Here is a 22,903-nt window from a genome sequence, read left to right on the forward strand (position 1 = left end):
TTAACTGGTCTGGATTCCCAGGTATTAAACCTAGATGGTAGACCCGCTTAGTTAATCACAACTGAAGAAGCCTTTTGGATGAGAGGTGAAGTCCAGTTATCCCGACTTAAGCTTTTCTACGCAAGATGACCTGGATGACAAAGATGAGAAAATGAGTATATCATCCAAGTATAAAAAGAGAAACCAGTTCAAAAAAATCAAGGAGGACATTGTTTACTTGTGCCTGAAAAACTGTAGGAGCATTTCTCAACCGAAGGGCATCACCAGATACTCAAAATAACAGGGTAGGGAAGGCTGTCTTCCACTCGACCCCCCCCAATGCATACCAAGTAGCAGGCGTAAAGCAGATCTAACTTTCCACTTTCACCGTGTAAAGCTCAAAAGCTGGGCCCATCAGTGGTACTTGTTCTTAATCTATATATCTATATCTATAGATATATATATGTATACACACATACACACACGATATATATATATATATATATAAACACCATTCTGATGTGGGTGTTGTTATTTTCAAGATGTGTGATGTGTGAAGACTTAAGTTAAGGGCAGTGTAGATTACATTCAGACTGGCTGAGATGTTGTGCTGGAGACAGCACTTCATGAGTGCCACAGGATATTAGTAATTTAGATTAGACACTGCAGAATTTCGGCTAGCTGGTAGGCACACATTTTTAGTACACAGCCAGCGATGTTATCAGGCCCAGCACCTTTACTCACAGTCACAGAAGACTGAGTCCCTACTGCAGCAACACATGTTAAATTCAGACCTAGGTTCTTTGCTCTGTGCTGTCCTGTTTCTTTCTTTTCCCTGCCTTTTCTGTCTCTCTAGCTTTCACTCTCCAAATAAAGAAGAAATGTCTAAAATAATCTTTAAAAAAAGGATGGGCAAAGTTTGGACAAATTTAATAAGCTTTGTATCACTTTCTCTGTAGCCTTGAGTAGAGTTCAGTTTCAAACTTAAATCTAAAAAAAACCCACTGAGCTTTATAAAACTGGGGGTGCATCAGTTCCTTCTGGAACTGTGCAGTTAGAAAAGCTTGAATAGATATAAAGTCACGGACAGGAACCCTGTGTTTTTTCCACTGAATGTAACATGAAGTTGAATGAAAATGAATGGGCAAAAGCTTCAAGTACCTGACTCTGTCAGGCGGAAAAAATATTCTGAATATCAAAGACAACAAAGAAAACAAAGATACTGGAAATTAATTTAGTAAATACATATTGAAGAGTAAAACCATCTTAGTCCACTTTACTACAAAGCTCAATTATTCTCACTCTGAGGTTGAGTATGCCTTTGTCATTTAGTGCTTCAGAATGTGGGAGCTGCAAAGCCTTTTGAGACTCTGTGAATAAAAGACTGTTGAAATAAAATGTCTCACATCTCAAGGACTTGGATATACACAAGCACTCATCTACATGTAACTCACTTTTCTATCTTTAGGCAGTGGATTAGTCTGACAAGGCTTCCAAACTGGAGACCAGGGCTCACCCATCTCTTTATCTGCCACAGTATCTCCGCAGCAGAGTAGACTGACAACAGGTGGAGCAGCTGGTCTCGGCCTGGTCAGATGGACAAAACAGAGCATAGCTGCCTCTCTGTCACATTTCGTATACCATGTTTGCACAGCGAGTGATAAAAAACACTAAGCACAGCTTCTTCATGTCTGCTCCTTGCTTCTTGGATGGTGTTGCCTTTACAATATGCCTGTATGTGAAAATGTGCCATTATATTGCCCTGTGGCTGTTATAGCTTTAATTCAGTAATTTACTTGCATGCTTCTGCAGAGGACACATTTATTTGTGTTTATTTCTCACATTTCCCCTCCAGGAGACATTTAATGTGTCTCATTTTCTAAAAGGGAAAAATAGGATGTGATTGCCAGCTGCATTTTAGGAGCAGCTCTCATCTGTCATGCAGTGAAAGGACAAAGAGAAGCCCCTCACTGTCTGTCCCGTCGTGCTTTACACTGCTGCTATGATGGCATTTACATGTCAGCCAAATAAAATAGGCTATTTACATGTTAGTGCTGCTGACATAATGTCATGTGGCATCTCTTTATAGGCACAGTAGACAGGCACAGCGATTTACTGCCTGCATGTTCTAAGATGCAGCGCGTTAAAATCTTCATTTCACGTAGGATAATCCAAATAGCGGTTTATTTTTAAGAGCTGAAGCTATTTATTGTCACAAAAAAATTAGCAAACGGAGCTGAATTTTTGCCATCACCAAAACTGTTCCTTTTTCAAAGGACAGAAAAGCACCACTGCTAAACCATGAGGTAGCTTTAGCAATGTCATTCTCATTATAAACAAGACATTAAAAGCTGGAGTATCCAGGACTGACTAATAGCCACCTCCGATTTTCTCAGAAATCAACAGGTCGCCCACCTACCTACTGCACTCGCGGAATAACTGACAGGCGAGCACACAGAGACAATAAGAACGTCTGCTAACACAATAAATTCGGACATATTGATTTTTTTTTCTTTTACAACATAACTCTAAAGTTGTCCATTAAGGTTTTTATTTGTTTCAGATTTAGAGATTTTAATATATGTAAAAATGTAAATCTAAACATTTTTCCATTTTTTTGCCCTATTATACAAACACACTAGAGTGAAAACAGGCATAAAAGAAACTGCACAACAAAAAAGATGTGAGATATTCCGAGTAATGATATGCTGTGAAAGAGCGGGCACACTTTCAAACGGATTAGCTGACAGCTTCAAAGATGACCCACTCAGTGAATACTCTGTATGTCTGTAGTCCTTTGTGAGTGTGTTTGAATGTGTATGTATGTGCGTGTGCGTCTTATGTGTACTGTCGATGATTGTGGCGGACGTGCACGTGTGAGGCGTGGGCTGCAAAGTGAGCAAGAAAATACACGAGAGAGATAAAAAAAAGATGATGAGGGGATCAAGATGGGATGGAGAGAAATGAGGAGAGAAAAGGAGAGGGAGGGATGGTGGCTTTTCTTTTGTCTTGCAATGTAGCCTGTTTCATTAGCACACCAGCCAGCTCCCCTCCTCCTCCCGCTCTTCCTCGCTGGCTCCCCAGCCCCAGACGGAGAGCCTGGTTACTGTCCTAATGGCAGCTCTGTATTCATTATCACCTCCGCATACGCCTCCACCCCCCCACTCTGCCCGAGATGGGGGGCTGTCGTAATTGATAATTAAAGAGCAATAACACAGCGGTCAATGCAATCTCACCACAGGAGCGCCTAAGACCCCCACCTCACACACACACATGCGCACACACACACACAAAAAAAAAGGCTGGACTGATCATTGCAGTTTAACACACGGATGACGTACACACATTAATACAAAAAACCCACTGACATAAATATGTCAACTCTTGGCACAAACACTAAAAAACACAACAAATTGCACATGTTTGCATGTAAATGCAAATAAACACACACCCACCCCTGGTAGCCATCTCCACAGCCACAATCACACACACACCCACACACACACACAGAAGAAGAGAAACGAGCAGGAGAGCACTGGAGAGCAGAGCCTTTGGAGCGAAAAACAAAACAAAGAGACACACATGTTCATTTAGCAGCACAGACTGATCAATACACATACATGGAAGTGAGGCCACAGCACTATCGATTATGAATGGGGACTATTCTCTTCCGTTGGCAGTGCCTGTGCCTGTCTAGAGCTTATTAACATCTCGTTAGTTAGAATATTTCATGAAGCACTAATACAACAAAACTGCTGCTAATCAAAGTGCTGCTCACATTCATTCAGGACACAACAGAATGTTAAAACTGAATCTTTGCCAAAGCTAAAACACACAACCAACAATGCTGAGATCAAACACACTGTCTGTATACATTTGGTATCGGGTGTGAGTGTATGTTGTCAGTGTGTGTGTGTTTTTGATCAAGCCGTCACAGAAAAACCCCATTCTGTCACACACACACACACAAACACACAGTGACAGAGAGAGACAGACAGAATTCATTAAACAGGATGAGATCCCTCTCTCTGTCTCTTTCTCAATCTCTCCTCTTGAAACTCGTTTACCATGGCTATGACGATTCAATCTGCTGCTTGATGCGGTACGTGGGATGTAATTACAGAAGGAAAGAACGAGGCAGTGCTTCCACTGATTAGAGAGAGAGAGAGAGAGAGAGAGAACTAATAATTATGTATACATATAGTATGAGTCTGTGTGGGAGAGGCACAGGTGACTGCTCTGTACTGTGAACACTGTGCAGTCTCTGTCTCACATGAAATGAACAAACTATATTTCAGACCAGCTTGTGCGTACTGGTGTTGCGTTTCCATTGGCTTGCTTTTCACAGTCTGTGTCCTCACTTTACAGCAGCTCGGCCAAAGGCTCTTTGAATCAGCCTGTTGAAGTTATACAATTGATTGTACTCGTCCTCCTACTTAATGGAAATGCACGTCTACAACATATCTATAAACAAGGAGACAACAGAAAATACATAACATTTTATTAAATATAAAACTTTTCTTTTGCTTTATTACTGTGATTTAGTGCACTGGATATTTGTGTTTAGAAACACAACTATAATAGTCTCATATAAGCAGCACCTACTCGCTTTAATTAACTGTATATATAGCATCTTATAAAAACAAAAACATATTATACAAATAATCCAGGGAAGGTCTTTGAGGTTTGTTTTGTAATTTTGACCTAAACAGCTAAAACTGACATAAGTTTTATTTGATTTTTTAAAATTCTTAGCATGTCTCCTCATGGAGACATGGAGTTGAAACACCACAGTAATTACTGCACCTTATCAAACCCTTACGTATGTCTGTCCATCCATCCATTTTCTATGCCACTTGTCTGTGCGGCGGAGCTGGAGCTTAACAGCCGACAACGAGCGAGAGGTGGGGTACACCCTGAACTGGTCGCGAGCCAATCATAGGGCTGACACCCTCAAAGTCTCACCATCTTAATCCTCCATTTGCTTGTCTGACACGTTAATAACTCTATTCTGTTGAGAATAAGACCACAATTATCCTTTGCCTACACTTTGAACCTTAATTAAATCACTAATGACCGAAGCATTACAAACATGTAGTCAGCATGGTTCGTGTGCAGGCACAACATTTTTTTCACTATATGTGTGATATGTATTACATGCGGTTCATGTTTTGGAAATGTGTTTCTTGGTGATTAAATCAGCCTACCCGTCTGTGTGAGATACTGCATGTTACTTGATGTTTAAAACACACACACATTGAAACACCTGAGGGTCAGTCTGTTTGAGACCAAAGTGGGCAGAGAAAATGGGAACAGGCTGACCAATCAAATCACGTGAGGAGTCATGACATTTTGCAGTGACTGACAGCTTATGAATGCCTGACTGACAGCCATTTCAGCCAAACAGTCAGAGGAAACATCACAAGACAGAGATGAAAGTATCTGATAGACACAAAATCATTCTTCCAGTCACATCAACTCATTTCCATCTTGTTACTTTTTCATTATTAGCTCATTTAAATGCGAATGACTTGGCTAGATGCTATTTTGATAAAGACAGAGAAGGAAGAAGAGCAAATAAACGAGTCAGGAGAGAGAAAGACAGTGAGTGTATGAGTGTATGAGCAAATGCATATGGCAGTGCATGTGTGAGTACTTGTGTGGGAGAGCCATATGCTGCAAAATGGCAGCCCAGAGGGGGTGAGAAACTGATGAAGACAGAGTGTGAGAACAGGAAAGAGAGAAAGAGACAGAAGGGCGAGTGCATGGAAGAAAAAGAGGAAAACACGGGGAGGGAGAAAATGAGTGAGAGCACGAGACAGAAAGTTTTGAGCCTGGATCAAGTGTAGCAGAGCTGTCAGAGCGCTGTGTGTCACACAGGGCAAATGAAACCTGACATACTCCGGCTATCGCCCACTCCTCCATCCATCGGTCTTGCTCTAAGGCGGAGAGCATCTCTCACAGCCCTTTTGTGGAGAGTGGTATTGACTGCATCGGTTCAGTGTTGGCTATTTCCATTTTCTCCTGCGGGGAATGAGGAGACAAAGCAGTAGAAAGTGTATTTCACTTTGAGCGTGTCCAAGGTTGAAACCAGAAACTCATCAGTCACTGTGATGCTCTCTATCTTTTCACTTTCCCTCAATCCCTCACTCTGCGTTTGAGATGTGGCATTTTTTAGACACAACGGAAACAGCTTGCACCGCACACACACACAAGCATAATATACAAAAGACACACAGATAAAGATAAGATATAAAATCTCATGCATGTACTGTATGCATACATTCAAACATATTTACATATATACACAGACATATGTTGAAAGACAAACAGAGGTTTACATATGGAGGACACACACTCATGCACACACACATGCAGAGATGCACACACACCTCTGAGCTCAGCTGTGTGGAATGAGGCCTCTTTGAAGTGCTTAAAAATGTCCTCCCTCCATCTCTACCACTATCCGCTCCCTGCGGGACGTCTGCTATGGCAACAAACACCACACACACAACCACACACACTCTTCACTCGCTTATGGTCCTCACACACATATACATGCAGGAATCTAAACACATATTAACACAAAGAACGGTGTGACCACAGCCTAGAAATCACCTTGTTCTAATCTGATAGCATCTGACAGGAAACACACATACAAGCAATAAAAAAAAAAAAAATAAAAATCCAACTTTGTTTTCATCCTACATGAAAGCTAACGTGGAGTAATGCACTGAAATGATTTGGGTTGGGTTCTTTTTATGAATAAAGTGTTGCAGAGAGTAGAAGAGAGAGATGAAGGGAGAGCTTCAGCTTTTCAGTGAGCAGGTGAGGATGTAGCCCACAGACAGAAAAGGAAAATGATTCCACTGTTCCCACTTAGGTTGTCCACTGGCATTGAAAATACTGATGTTTTTAAAGGGTTTGTTCATTAAAATTACACAAACATATTTTCAGTTACCTCTAGTTGTATGTTGCCATGCATATAATGTAGTTTTGGTTGGATTTATACATGTTTTCAGGTATCTTTTTCTGAGATTATCACCTCCATCCTCCTCGTCACTGTTACTCCCAAGAACACGCCGTTATCGCTGTTTATAGGGATCGTATCTTCAGTAAAGAGTAGTTCCAGTGACAGCTGCTGGAATTTGTTGTCAGCACCACAAACACAATTCCATTCAGCTCAGATAAACCACAATTATCTGCAGCCCTAGACTGGTAAAACCAACACCGCAGACATGGCCAGACATTAGCAGCAAATGTGTTTTGTCATATGGTGAGCTGATGCCTTCAAACATGAGAGCTTATTAAGGATTTAATTATTATAATTTGTAATAACAATTATTGATGCAAAATGGGGAAAGTAAGTAGAAGTTCATCTGTCATGTCTTAAAATTGTCCACATTAGGATGATTTATAATTTTTTTGTTATCTTTTTCTCTATTTACCTACTCTTTACAAACCAGTTCCACCTGCCCCTAAACTTGACTGTTGGCACTGAATTCCCTTCTCTTTACAGCAATAAATTACACTCAGAAGGCTGACAGTCCTGAGTCTAAATCTAATATAATCTTAGCATTCAGTTCTCATGAGTGATCATTTAATTTTTTGCTCACTGTATGTTGTAGTTTTGGTCCTTTGCAGATTTTAACCAACAACTTGGTTTCACCAGGACATGTGGCTGCTGATGGAAACGCTGACAGCTGCTGGATTCCAGCATGTGACATTCAGAGTACAGGACGTCACTAACCACCTGACCACACTTGTAGTTCTGGTTCAGCTTAAAGGATCTCACTTGGTTTTAAAACACACAACACTGCCCTGGTTTTGATCTCTGTCATTTGTACTATGATCAACCCTGATGCACCCTACACACAAATTCCTTCCTAACAAGCGAGTAGAGGTCAATACTACATCCTATAATTCTAGCCTGCAGGCACACGCCATGCCTGGCCCCAAATCTAATTTTGCCCGAGGCTTTTTTGGGGCCCACGTCTGTCAGAACAGGCAGCCAGTCACTTTTATTTCACAGGTAATCTCTCTCGTATTGACTTAATGGCTTCTGGCTCTGTAATAGAGGTCATTTAGTGCGATGGTTTAGTGCTGGGGAAGATTATGGGCGAGAGTGGGGCTTACCCATCCTAATGTTACATTTTAGCTGCAATTTGGGGATATTTACACTTTTCCTTCAATCCTCGAACCCCTGTGGTCACCCCCTCCCAAAAACCCCTGGAGTAGCACTCAAACAGCCCCTGGAGACCACAGATTTACAGGATCATCTTCCCGTGAGTGTGTGTGTGTGTGTGTGTGTGTGTGTGCGTGTGTATGTGTGTAGAGCGGTTAGTGGATGGCTAAGGGGTATAGATTGATTTGGTTTTGTTAGGCAGAGAGGATTTGCACTGCAGCAAAGCTTTAGCTCTTTAAAAGTCTCTCTCCCTCTCTCTCTTGATTTCTCTGCCGCTCTCTTCCTCTTTTCAATAGGGACAGGGAAGTAATTAACAGCTACTTAAAATCCCTTGATGGATTTTATGGACAGAAGAGAGAGGGAAAGGGGGCAGTATGGTGAAAGACGTGCTCCATCCTCTAAAGCTTAATGTTGCCATTTGCAGCACAATTTTGTCCTAGAGAATTTTTTGAAAGACTGGCTAGAAAAAAAAAAAATCTATTGCCTGATGCAGCATTATTCAGTAATGAAGCAGAATAATATAAGAAGCTGATAATGCATTATCAAAACCTCTTTGCATTTATGCCATTGATTGCATCAAAATTTCAACTCCCCTTCCAGTATGAGAGTGGTTCAGTACACAGCTTCCTTGTCCCACATGCATGCTTTTAAAGCCAATCAATCCCCTTCCAGTGTATTCTATAAGTCAGTCTCTATTTCCTATTGTTTATTTTCTAATCTAGAACCCAATAAAGGCTGAAATGCTGACTTCCCTCCTCCTGTTCCTAAGTAAAATCTATTTCCAACACATTTTAATGACTCACACCACAAGCATAAACCAACTTCCAGTTGTCATGTCCCCTTTTGTCAACAGGAAGCCAATAAAGTCTTCATTCCTGTCCACCATTTTTTTTTTTTTTTTTGTAATGAGAAGAGTCAATCATAAGTTTATTAAACTCCTCCAATCAAACAATAGTGCCAAAATGACAAAAGCAGCACTTTCTGTCAGCATGTTTCACTTTCCTCTCTGGTCCCCGGTGCTCACAGCTGTGTCATGTGTGTCAGGTTGCCAGATAAGATGTCCCCTGTCCTGTGTGGATATCAAACCAGACAATGGACCTCCTGCTGCAGGCAGAGAGAACGCCGTCTACCCCAAAAGGATTCATTTCCCTTCTTGGGCTAATCCGCCATCCCAGGAGAGACAAGTGGGAGGCTAATAAATACGAAGGAGGAAATGTGAGTCTGTGTGCCCCACACCATCAAGCGCACACCTCATTTTGTTTTGCCCGGCTGTTGGCCATCAGTATACCTATTCAACGCAATATAAGAGGAAACATGTCAAAACCACACACACACACACACACACACACACACACACACACACACACAGGTGATTTGCCTTTACTGGGTAAAACCTATCCAAGATGGGATCAGCGGTTAGATAAGTGTCATTATGAAAAAATGTGATTATGGAACTAACATGGCCTACTTTCCACTGTGTGTGTGTGTGTGTGTGTGTGTGTGTGTGTGTGTGTGTGTGTGTGTGGTGTAAGTTGTATAACTGTGCCAATGAAATATTCACTGTTCAACCTGAGCTGACCTCATGCTGTTATGAAGGCAGGAGCTTAAACACACAAATACATATTAAAACATTGTTTTAAAGTGTTTTGTTAACATAAAAATTATCAAAAGTTTCTTACCATGCGAATTCTGTTCATCCTGAAAACTGCCTGGTGATCATAAACTTAATATTTTCACTTTTATTTTTCAAGGACAGAGAAATAGAATAAGGCTTTATTGAGGTTAACAGGCTGTAGCGTCTTTACAAAATCAGTGATGCGTTTCTAATATGAAAAAAAGAAATAAATAAAGAGAAGAGTAACATATACAGCCAAACTTACAATCTTACGATTTAATGTAAATTAATTCATATTATAAAAAAATAACTGTATATCTATTTAAAATTTATAAATATACAATGCTTCAGTCTGTGACTGAGCCAGGTCTATTTTAACCGTCATAGAAAATTAATAAAATGAATATACAATAAAAGTAATATTCTTTCATTGAATTAAATATTGGTAATAATATCACTTGGTACTTCCCCATACCAGAGAGTGACTCCAGTTTTCGTGATTTAGCTCATACCTTTAACACAGCACATTGTTCACCTGTTTTTATCCCTTATCAGAAAAATAAGCTTGTCTCAAACCACTCTGGTGATATCATGGGATATCATGGTGTTAGCTGTAATGTGAAGTGGCAGAAACTGGGAAGAGCCTTAATTCTGCAAAAGTGAGGGTTGACACCTCTATAGCTACCTGTCCAGCCACAAGCCTGTAATCTGCCTCCATCAGGTGTCTGATAGCTCTGAATATAAATACCCACAATTACTGAGAACCTGGCAGGGGACAGATCGAACACAGGCTGAAGCTCCTTATCACACACGCGCGCACACACACACACACACACACACACACAAATATCACCTACTCAACTGGGGCAATCACAAGCAAATGTTCTCAAAATAGAAGTGATAACTTCTACTCAAAGCCGATATATAGATCTAGTGAAGTGTAAAAGGCCTTGGTAAAGCTTTTAGGCCCTAACTGAAGAGCTGAAGAGCAAGTGTGCGGCATGTGTGTGTGTATGTGTGTGTGGCTACCAGGGCCATTTCAAGCTGAGGGACAGATGCCTCCCGACTGGCCTTCCTCTGGATCAATAGCCCTCGCTCTAGGTTTTAATTAGCTAATCAGTGGAACATGGGCTTTTAAGCGTGGTGGAAGAACGCAGCTAAAACCTGGCGTCAATACCTATTAAAATGACCGTATCAGCTGTGGTTGCAAAGGCAAGGTTGTTGATTCACAGTCATTGTCTTTTACAATGTTCGAAAGAGTTTGATGCTGCCATGTAACTCAGTGAATAGCTGGAAGGGAACAGTGAGTTATCAGTGGATACAAAACACGACAGACGTATCTGCTTAAGGGTGTGTCACAAACTTAGCGTCTGTTACAGTTACAGTCAGGATTATTTTATTCTATTCTATTCTGCTATTCCCCAGAACATGCACTGAGAACAATGTTCTTCTATATTTTGCATGTGCGAGATTCTGCTGTTTTTAATGATGCCACTGATCTTCCACTTACTCCCTCTGTATTTTACACAACAGTCCAAACCTCAGCGTGCAGCCTTTTAAGATTTCTGTTGGCATTCCTTTCCATCAGGGTGACACAGTTATGTTGGCATTCAGGTAGCAACAACTGGTTGGCATACACAAACAATGTTCCACACTAAAAGCAGTAATTAAACTGCACACAAGGAGGATGTTTGTTGGCTTTAAAAACAAAAAAAAACCCAACACCACACCCTGAAAACAATGGCTGAATCATCCGTTGAGTGCACTTGACACATACTGTAAATTCTGTAGCAAAGGGATTAAGAATGGCACAACACCAAGGGACAGGGCAAGTATTCAGCAGCCCACTATGCTTTGCTTCTGTATGCTTGTGCGTCAGGTCAGGGTGGGGATGAGTGTGTGTGTTAATGTGCTGGAATGACATGTCTGCTTTGTGCCAACCTGTGCGTGTGTGTGTCAGTGAATGTGAATGTCTACGTCAGAACCCTTAATTTATGAGCTGACACACTGTGTGTGACTTTGTCCCATGTATTTGTATATGCATTCAAGTGTGTTTGTGTGTGTGTGCATGTGCATGTGTGCACTGGCGACACTTGTGTTTACCTTATGCTCAAGCCTGGGGGTGGTGTCTGAGTTTGGGTGACACTGTACTGTTGGTTTTCCACCTGTGGCCACATGTGAACTTCCAGGACAGCACAGAGGCCTCAGCATGAAAACACAGCGAGTAGAGGGGAAGAAAAACAGATGGAGAAGTTATTGCTAGATCCTGTGTAGCAGGAACTGTTTGCATATTGCAGCAGATGTAACCAAATAAAAAGGAAAGAAATGGAAAAGTAAAGAAACGTCAAGATGATCCAGAGTCACAACAACCAGGCTTTGTTACCTGTGTGACACTTTCTGTTTCCTCTCTGTTTCCACACAAACCACTGACTATCTCTGAGACAACTCCCACGTAGCCACCAGTGGCCTCTAATTAGGAGTTAAACTTGATTTAGCTCCACTGTGATGATATGGCACAAAGTTAGAAAAACACAACTGATGCAACCCAGAGCAACTGTTTAGTCTGTCACTGCTCAGACACCATTTGCATTACCAGCTACAACTGAAACCAGCTAAGCTTCCAGAGACTTAACCGTATATGTGCTCCTGGCTCTACTAATAAAAAAAAACTCTACAAGTAGTTTAAGACGACTTGCTTTTGACAGAATACAGAATATCACTGTGAATGGCCACTGAAAGGTCTACACTGCCTCCACAGTGTTTCATATACACAGACTCTTTCACTCTGAAGTGACAAAGTGAGTCAAGTTTAAAGCCATTATTCCTTATTGATTTTCCTTTAACCTTTTCACAACTACCACAAAAGGAGAGTGTTTCAAGGCTTTAAGACAACACACATGTGGATAGCGAACTTGATTAACATTACTCTGCATTCAATGCTTTAGTTTTACATTTGTTAGTACAGTTCTTCTCACACGTGCGTGAAAGAACATTTGACTTGCTGTCTACACTCACGTTTCCTCATCACAGGTTGTTGCTGTGTGATTACAACATCACTTTAAGGCCATCAGTCCATCAGCTGCTCAACAGTTTACCTAGCATGTCATCACTCCTGTCCAACACACAAAGTACAGATGCAACCACTGTGGGAATCCCAGTTTCAGTCCAGGTCTTCAAACAAACGGGCACTGACACTGTGAGACGTGACTGAACAGTCAAACCTTTGCACCCTGTCAGCTGTCGGCTGGACTGTAAGGCTTGAGTTTTGTTTCAGACATTGCAGTCTAGCTCCACTGAAATGTTAAAGAAGAATTAATTATTGATAAAGACCAGGGTATAATCCATCACTAGGCATATTTGAAGGTTGGTTGGCAAGCAGAAATATTTTAAGATGCATTCTGAAGGTCTCGTCTTTGTAGGCTAATTACAGTGTTGTTCTTGGATTAAATCCCTTGTCCCAAAGCAGCAACAGCTTAAGCAGGCCTTTTGTGGCCTTCTAAGAAATGTTTTTCATTTGACAAATCCACTTTTTTGTTATGAAGATGCCTGACCTTCAGACATTATGACTTTAATCACATTCAGATAAGATCGACTTCTGAGAGTCCATGGAGAAATTTTGGAAAACATCTCCTCGGCTCTCTGTAAACAGCTTCAAAAGCATTTAGTAATGTTGTTTATTTAACCACAAAAATGGAAAGCAATACATCACAGCTATTTGAATTAGAACTGAATGTAAATAATAAAGACAAAGCCTTTTAATTTGGGATTTGTCTAAGTACAACAAACATGCAAAAAATGATCACTAGATAAAGAACTAATTACTTACCAAATCAATTATCAAAACTCAGTTAGTATTACGTGTGAATATTACTACAACCCCTACAGTGCAATATTTTTCATATGAAGTAAAATAACAACAAATAACTTGTAAAAATGTTCAATTCAGTTCAGTATCACTACACTAACAGTAAATTCTGGACGCATGCACACTGTTTGCTCCGCCACATCATCCACCTGCCACAGCGCATGTGATCACCAGCACATTATCGCTTTACAAATCCACAGCTGCTTTTATGAGGTGTGATTGCTTGACCCAGAGAACTCGGGGGGATTCAATATTTTTTCAAAGGTATAATACAGACCGCTATTGAGCAATAAAAGAAAAACAACAAAAGTGTCCATTTTCACTAGAAAAGAATGAAGGACGAAGAACATAAGGGAGCTGGTCAGAGAGAAGACGAAGGATGGGGTGTGTGTGCATGTGTGTGCGTAATCGTTCAGCACTTTAATATGGTGGCACCAGGTCGGTCGAGGCCATTATCAGGCTGCACTGAACACAGACAGGGAGACAGAAAGAGAGAGCACCCCCACTTTAATAAAAGGGGCCCATTGCTGTTGCCTGATTAAAAATATCATTTCCTGATGCCCATTTTTCCCTCCATTAAATTGGCCAGAGCTGAACTGGGATAGACTGTATATAATAAGCTGGAGGAAGCAGCACTGTAAAATAACTGAAATGACAGACAGGGAACGGCTGCACTGCCTGCTGCCACGCACAGCCTAACAGACGCACGCACACACACGCACACACACACACATATGTACGTGCACACACATCTACACACCGTCGTGCACTTGCTAAACCTGGTGAGGTGCTTTAATCTAAATCGTCTGCCTCTGCTTTGATTTGCTTCCATGAGTTTAATCTCCTGCCTCTTCAGCCTGTCCCTCAAAGAAAACACAGGCATAAATAAACCAGCAGTTTTTAGCGGGACGGCTCACACACAGACACAGTTGGCCACACACACACCAGGTGACCTACATAACAAACTTGATCACCATCATTAACTGCACATCTCCTTCAGTGCAGTTAACATTATTCATGCGTACACTCTGTTACTGTCTGACTGTCATGTTAAGTGTATTCCACTGTGACATCAAGCCGTGCTCTTTCATCGCTATTACTGTGATTGTTACTATCAATTAGTATTATCATAATTATTCATGAGACTAATTATCATATCATTTTTCACGTGGATGTCAGCATCACTGCCACAGCAAATATTAAATGGTTCATCTGTGCGTGTGTGTGTATGTCTTTGCATGATTACATTATCATCACGAGGAGAAATGGTCGTTTTGGAATGAAACAGACACTCCTACCAGCTGAGTGAGAGAGATGGCCTGATAAGTAAGGAGGTAATAAATAGCCTGATCCTGCCGAGAACAGCATGCACACACACACACACACACATATACTCTCTCTCGCTCTCTCTGTTTGGCCCCTGTGGCCAAAAAGGCATCTGCTGCTCATGCTGATGTCATCTGGAGATAATAACCGGGCCCAGCGTGGCACCGGGCCACAGCCAGCGTCTCAGACCCCCTCCACGCTGCATGGGCTTACTTCGATCCGGCAACCCGCATCTGGGAGACCAAGGACCTGGCAACCCTCAGCTGGGTGGGGGTGGAGTTGCTGGAGACATGCAAAGCATAGCCGCTGGGCTGGAGGGCACCAACAGAGAACAGTTACAAGTTTCTCTCAGTGTGTTTGGGGTCTGGCAGCCCACAAGTGGGTGGATATACAGTTTTGCTCCCTGCTGCGAGTCCGACAGCCTCTGTGACTGTACAGATGAGGGAGCCGCACTGCCTGCAGCTAAGGGAGATATTTTAGAAAAAACAGTAACTGTAAACTGGCAATAAAGCCAATAAACACAACATGAATTGTTGATTGAGTGCAGAATATGCGCCATGTTCTATCAGTGTGTGGGGATGTCGTGGAGGCGGTGCGCAAATGAGGCGCTTGTGTGTTTTTTTTTTTTGTTGTTTTTTTTTAACTTTCAGGTTCCGAATGCTTCAATGTCCAATGTCTCATTGGACGTGGGGAATTAGGGGTTTATTTCAACTGACTAACAATCTAAATCCACAAAGGAACTGGTAACTAAAGTTACTGAATAAATGTAGTGGAGTAAAAACTATATTATTTATGATATTATCACATATATTTAAAATATCACGGGATTGCCATTGGATGACTAACAACCGTGCGAACAACAAACACTGCTTTCAACATAAGAAAAATAAATAAACACTTAGGACACTTAGGACATTCAGTGTCACATCTGGATTATTTTAGAAGGTCTCCAAAAAGACTCTAGCCCAAAAAAGTCTCTCACATACAGTGGTGTAAAAATTGATCACAAGATTGTCCAGTATGTCAGATTTTTCTCATCAGTCCTTTCAACACAAAACATCACTTCCAACTTGAAGAGGCAGTTTTACACTCCAGATCAGCGAGACCGTACACAGTTTATTTTCAGATAACGTTACATTACAAATGCATGATCTCCATCTCAGAAATGCAGAAACAGAGAGAGAGATTCAGCTTGTAACAATGGAAAGGAGAAAGAAATGCTCAAAAGTCCAGGTACATTTCCCAAGAGTTGAACAATCCTTCTCAAAAGTGCAAACAGGCATTTGGCACGTAATGGAGGAAGCACAAGGAATCTATCCTGCTAAAGTACATCACATACAGATGAAGAAATACACAACTTTGAACTGCTAACTCGTAGTTCATCTCTCATTAGCCAATCCACCTCAGGTACGTTATCCAGGCCCATGCGAGCAGCCCAGAGCCCACGCAAGTAACCATTAGCCAGTTGATTATTTAGATATGAATATGTGTGTGTTCATAAATTAATTTCATTCACATACATATATACTTAAATATACCCTTATATTCCCTTATACTTATGCTCTGATTTCTTTTTAGATTTACAATTCAATGATCACATTATAGTCTGTAAGCCCAATTTGTTAAAATCAATGTTGTTAATATAGTATAATAATAATAATAATAATAACAATAATAAGGACCAGTTTCAAAACTGCTAATAACTAGTCACTCGGACACAAAAACATGGAAAGCAGGGTCCAGAGACAGACACATACAGAAACCAACAAGAATGTGACACATGTTCTCTTCCACACCTTCTGAAACACCAGATGTAAATCCTAACCTCTACAATACAATTAAATGATCTTTGGCTTCACAGCACAAGTTTGTTATGACTGAGGTGTAAGGTGTAAGGTGTGTGCATCATATAAATTACACTGCCAGTATGAGAAAACTTAGCAAGATACTCAAATATAATGCTGAATCTCAACCAGCACTTCCCTCCACATGCTGACCTTCATATGCAAAGCATATACACAAACAGAAACACACACAAAAATAAATGGACATGCAGCATCATGTGTACACTGTACACAAACGCATATGGAGCTTCACGGAGACAGACATGCACAAAGACACACACACACACACACACACACACCTCATACTGACATTACTTTACCACAAGGTTGGCCAGTCTCGCCATAATTCACCTTGCCAGAGTCCTCTGTGGGTTAGTAAATCTATCTGTGTACACGATCACTGCGAGGTAAGAGCACAGTATCTGTTCTGAAAGGGGCTGAAACAAGAGAACAGAAAAGAGGAATTAAGTTACTTTGGACAGGATGGCTCCCTTTCCTGCAGCCCACCTAAACTGCTGTCCATTATGGGAGCTCTTAAAGAAGCTAACGGGCGTCAATCTGCCCATTTGGACAGCAGCAAGTGGGTGGACTATTAAGTGGCTGCCTGGATGGCCTCTTTCTTCTCTCCCACTCAACCTTTCCTCTGCTGTGTTGTTTCCTTTCTCTGTTTTTTTCTTTTCGTTCTAATGTCATTTTTGAGTCGGTCTTAATTACCTGCCCATTTATTTCTTATATGTCTCAAACTACATTGGTTAACTCTACCTCTGTCTAGAACCTCCAATCCCTTTCTGTCTTTATCCATCTTTTCCTTCACCTGCCTCCCTCTCTGTCCGTATCTATCTGCGTCTCCTTTTCGTCTAAAACATACTCGTCTGCTATGTGTGAGCATCATACCCTCTGTGCTGCCTGTGTCTGGGGAGGAGTAGGAAGCCTTGAAGACGAAGAAATCAAATTGTCTGCTAGCATCTAATTCCACCCGACATCCACTTCAGCCTAGCTGCCTTTCCTTGTATCCTGGAGGAGAGAGAGAGGGGAAAGAGGAGGAGGGGAAAGGATGATGGAGGGTGCTGTGGAGGTAGTAAACGAAGGAGTGGGGGTGAATGTGTGTATGTCTGTGTGTGGAAGAGAAAGTGTGTGTGGGGGGGGCACTTGGCTGGAGGCAGATTCTGACTCCCTGTGCTTCTTGTCAGATCGACCATGGATCAACCTGAAGCTCAGACCTCACCTCAGCATGAATTTACAACACTTCTCCAATACACACGCTCCTTGGGCACACTGCAACATTTCGTCATGACTAGGTCTGGACAGGCTTACAAACAAGCACCCAAAGAAATAAATTACTGGATCCTTCTTTTACAAAAGAGAAGCTTAAGATTAAAGATATCCTGAATGATTTTTTTATGAATCACTTTAATTCAAATCACTGGGAGCTGAAAGTAAATACAAAAGGATTTGGACATAAACAGGTGGAGATTAAATCCTGTTACATGTGCAGCTCGACTGATAAATTAAATGGCCTACTGGTTAAAGAAATATTAGTGTGACTATTGTCAAGTATGAGTTCATATTACAAAAATACAAAGCCGTCATCATAAACAAGTCTTGCTTGATTTATTTATTTAAAGCTTAGTCTACCTACACTGTCATTGCACTACTCCACAGATTCACTGCTATTGTACTGTATATAGTATTTCTTCTATTTTTTATCCTTATCTTATTGTATATAGTACCTTCTGTGGTCTTACTTATAGGTGTCTGTTTTGTACTTGTAGAGCAAAGTCTAACCAGAGTCAAATTTCTCATTTGTACACACGAACGTCACCATTAAAGCTGATTCTAATTCTGATATGAAACATCCATCCATCCATCCATTTTCTATACCGCTTAACCGTCAGGGTCGCGGGGGAGCTGGAGCCTATCCCAGCTGACTACGGGCGAGAGGCGGGGTTCACCCTGGACTGGTCGCCAGTCAATCGCAGGGCCAACACCCAAAGACAGACAACCACACACTCTCACATTCACTTCTAGGGGTAATTTAGAGTAGCCAATTAACCTAATGTGCATGTTTTTGGTATTGTGGGAGGAAGCCGGAGTACCCGGAGAAAACCCACACAGGCACAGGGAGAACATGCAAACTCCACATAGAAGGGCCCAGACCGTGATTCAAACCTGGAACCCTCTTGCTATCAGGGGACAGCACTAAACACTGCACCACCGTAGGCTGAAAGGAGTCTGTTAAGTAAATACATGAACTGTTCAACATGCAAACTGAATCCACTACATACTATTTATCAGATAGTATTATCTTACTGATGCACATTAAGCATATTGCAAAACAGAAGATGTTTGATACATTGTAAAATCATCAGAATTTTTACTCAATACCAGCATTCGTATAAAACCCAAAGATCCAGAGTAAAAGACAGAAGTGATTTGTCTGCGGATCTCAAGGTGCTTCTAATTGCTTATTGTCTTCATTTAATAATTCTACACTCCCCAGTTACAGTATATGCTACAAGTATTTGTCTTAAAGGTTCCATTCAAGTGAACTGTGCGTTCATGAGTGGGTTCATGTAACAGTTGATACCTGCAATGAGACAAAACCCATGCAATGAGGTAATAACAGGAGACCTACAGTCTCGTCATTATCTGTGCTTTACTGTGAGTAAATGACATCATTATCAGAGGGTATTGATTGTCTTCTGGCTGGGTGACAGCAGGTCAGCTAATAGATGGTGGTTATTCCAGCCGAGGCTACGTTTATAGAGTGGAGAGAGCTTGAAAGCAACACATTAGCACTTCAGTGGAGATGGGCAGTAAACTACAAGATGTGATTATTGAACGCAACATAGACATTGTGCCTCAAATTTACATCAAGACTTTCAGTTCAGCTATTCCTGTATTAGTCACAGCCTGCGAGCATACTCAAACAAAGACACACCTGTACTCATGCATATGTCTGAGCACACACATATCGTGCACCACCCCCCCAATCACACGCATACACACCTCTTTACCCTCTAAGTTCCTCTTTATATAACTCACCTTCCTGTGGTTCCTGCTGGGTGACGCTGAGGAGGTAGAAGATTTCCTGTCTGAATCAATGGCATAAAAGACCAAAGAACTAACATCCTGAACTTCCTTAATGTCTCAATGAGACTTATTTTTGATTTGATTTCATAAAAAGCAGCCTTTCAAATAGTTCCTATGCCCAGCACACCACAATTTTAAACTCTTTTTATTATTTATTTTATTTTATTTTAATTTCTGCACATTACATGACCAACGCACAAGGCAATTTTCAAACTCCTATTTAACTGACAGTCTTTATCAGCTATTCTCACCTTTAAAATATATTTCTTCTCAACTGGCCCTTTTTACTGGGCTTCTTTTCCAAATGGTGGTGTATCTGGCTGAGGACCGTGCTGCCAATTGGTCGGGCCATCGCCGCAGTGGCTCTGACCCTGGCATTGTGTATCTCTGACTCTCTCTGACCTCTGGGCACAATGGCTCCACTCACAGCCTTCCAGGCTGCCTCAATCCTCACAGTCAGCCAGAGAATGAGCGGGTAGACAACAGAGGGTGATGGGGGTGGGGGGAGTTGTGAGAGGAGTGTACAGGGCAAGTGAAATTACGTCCGTGTGTGTGGGTTACGGCTGTCACCAATGATCATTTTCATCATTGATTAATCTGCAGATTAGTTTCATGATAAATCGTTTAGTCTGTCTGAAAATCCTGACTCTCAAAAAGCTGGAACCAGCAAGTGTTTTACGATTAACTGATTAACAAAACAGTTAATAATTTTATTTCGACTACTCAATTAATTGACTAAATGTTATAGTTCATGTCATGTTAAAGTCAAAAGGTACAGCACTTCCTTTGCTTTTATTGTACGATGCATATTACACAAACCCCTGCGCTCCAGAAATTTAACAGAATACTCACATCAACTTCTGTGCATCATGTGCAGTTCCAGCTCTCCATTGAAGCTACATCACACTTACACTTGCTGAAATATTGAAATCCCATACAGCACTTTCTATGGGTATCCCTTTATATTAGAAGGTAAATTCTAAATAACTTTACAAACATAAACATTTCCCTCTATTCATCTTAATACATCAGCTATTTTTTTTTCAAAAACAGAAACTGGATCATGACTGAAATTTAAAATAACATTCTGTGGGTCTCAGAAAGAGTCTGCCTGTTGTGATTCTCTGCCATTTTTTCTTTTAAAAAAGCCGAATTATGGCATTGTGTCGTGGGATTTTAAATGTAAAATGTTTCTTAATTAAAAGTCATTATTTATATATGTGCTGCAGCAATATACATCACGTAAACCGATACATTCACTACATTTTTGTTCACCCTGATAGGCTTGCCATGGCACGTCCAAGGTGAAGATGCCAATAAAATCCATTCAAAAAGGACAAGATTTTCATCCATTTTCACAAGCTAATATTAAACCTAAGCCCAGTGTTAGCTACCTGTATGATGAATGTTTAAAGTTTTTTGGTTATGTCTCATTTAAATAAGCAGTAGGTCCCACACAAACCAGAGAGGGTCAGATTTCAGTTTTAACGTGCTATAATATGTATTCTGAACGGCCGTATAGCCAGCTGAAAAATGTTTTGGCTGGTAAGTATTTTAAGATAGACCAAAAAGTTCATTTCGGACCTTCCATTAACCTTTGTGATCATACACAAGGCTAAACGCGTTACAAAACGAGAACTTATGCAAAACACTGGGCTGTGCTGTGCACATCTTCAGAGTTCAGAAGAAACCGACTGATGACAGATGCTGTTGATAGCGCAGCACTCGTGTACTAAGAACCTGTTGACTGAGCAGAGTTCCCATGAGGGCTTAATCCATGCTGGTACACAGAGAGACAGGGCTGCTCTCAAGGTGAGATCTGAGTGTGAGTGAGTGTGGGAGACAGACAGATGATTGCCTGGAGAGACTCACACTTGGGTTTGCAGCCACTCCTGTGTGACATGTTTCACACCACACTGGGTCATCAGAGGGTCAGCACTCTGCAAGGGAGGAGAGAGAGACAGAAAGAGAGAGAGAGACACAGACAGACAGACAGAAAGAGAGAGAGATTTCTGCTGCAGTTTTAATTTCATTCTCATCCTCAGCTACAAAAATGATAGAGTTCCAGAAAGAGTTTAATATAATTTATTGTTGTTGTTGGTTGACACTAAATTAGAAGATCTGAAATCACCATAACCATCAGCTGCAGTCTGGGCATTTTTTGACTGAGAAGTGTTACTCAAAGGCCCTCCTAAGCAGCTATACCAGGAGCTACGACTCTGGCCACTTGTAAACACTATTTTGAGTCAGCATTCGCTGATGTAGAGTAGCTCAGTTGTAACTTTCACATCTACAAAGCATGATTAATTGTGAGTTTGTTCATTCCATGGTGAGAATTTCTGAAAAACGTGGACAATCAAATGCCTCTTTGTTTCTGTAGTCACCAATACCAAGTAGAGTGCAAGCACCTAAATACTGTAGTTAGTCTGCAGCTTTGACCCGACAATTACAGCACATTCACTCAGTTGCAGGTTAAAGTTAGTTGGTTGAAAATGTTTTTGAGAAAGAAATGCTGAGCTGTATACTGCGTTACTGACAGGTGTTTTAAATATTCTGTCTGCCCTCACTGATGTGAATGATGCGGAAAAAATATTAGAAATGCCATTTAGTATAAGGCAATAAGCCCTAAGCAAATCACTTTTAGGACACTACACAAGCAAAATTTCAGAGGAATACTCACACCCACACATATTGCAACTAATATTACTGCCAGTCACAGCTTTTTTTTCTCCAAAATGTAATAGTCTTCACAGAGATGTACTGTTGAGCAGAGCCCTATTGTTTTTAATTAATGTGACAGTTTTACTCTCACATCAAGGAGAGAAGCTTTTGGCAAGGAAAGGCGTCTTCTGACCGCAGTATGAAATAGCTCGCATTTACAGCACACAAAGACACGGCTCCTAGCTGTAAATCTCACACAGACAGACACAGACATATGGACATAGACAGAGAGGCAGATGCGCAGAGACACACACACACAAATGCACTCACTGTCA

General features: G+C 41.1%; 1 protein-coding gene across 5 annotated transcripts in view; it reads right to left on the minus strand.

The window, feature by feature from the left end:
* Nucleotides 1–22,903, minus strand: part of card14 (caspase recruitment domain family, member 14) — a 74,083-nt gene that overhangs the window by 33,511 nt on the left and 17,669 nt on the right. For 3 of the 5 annotated variants that reach the window (XR_006844611.1, XR_006844615.1, XR_006844612.1), the window contains 3 exons: nt 21,780–21,847; nt 17,709–17,828; nt 11,883–11,982 (listed from right to left, as the gene is read on the minus strand). The gene's annotated coding sequence lies outside the window, so the exon portion shown is untranslated. Of the gene's footprint in view, nt 1–5,880; nt 6,004–11,882; nt 11,983–16,789; nt 17,252–17,708; nt 17,829–21,779; nt 21,848–22,903 lie in introns of those variants that run through there. The other 2 variants (XR_006844610.1, XR_006844614.1) reach the window with 2 other exon arrangements.

Source organism: Scatophagus argus, chromosome 2, assembly GCF_020382885.2.
Source record: "Scatophagus argus isolate fScaArg1 chromosome 2, fScaArg1.pri, whole genome shotgun sequence".
NCBI lineage: Eukaryota > Metazoa > Chordata > Actinopteri > Scatophagidae > Scatophagus > Scatophagus argus.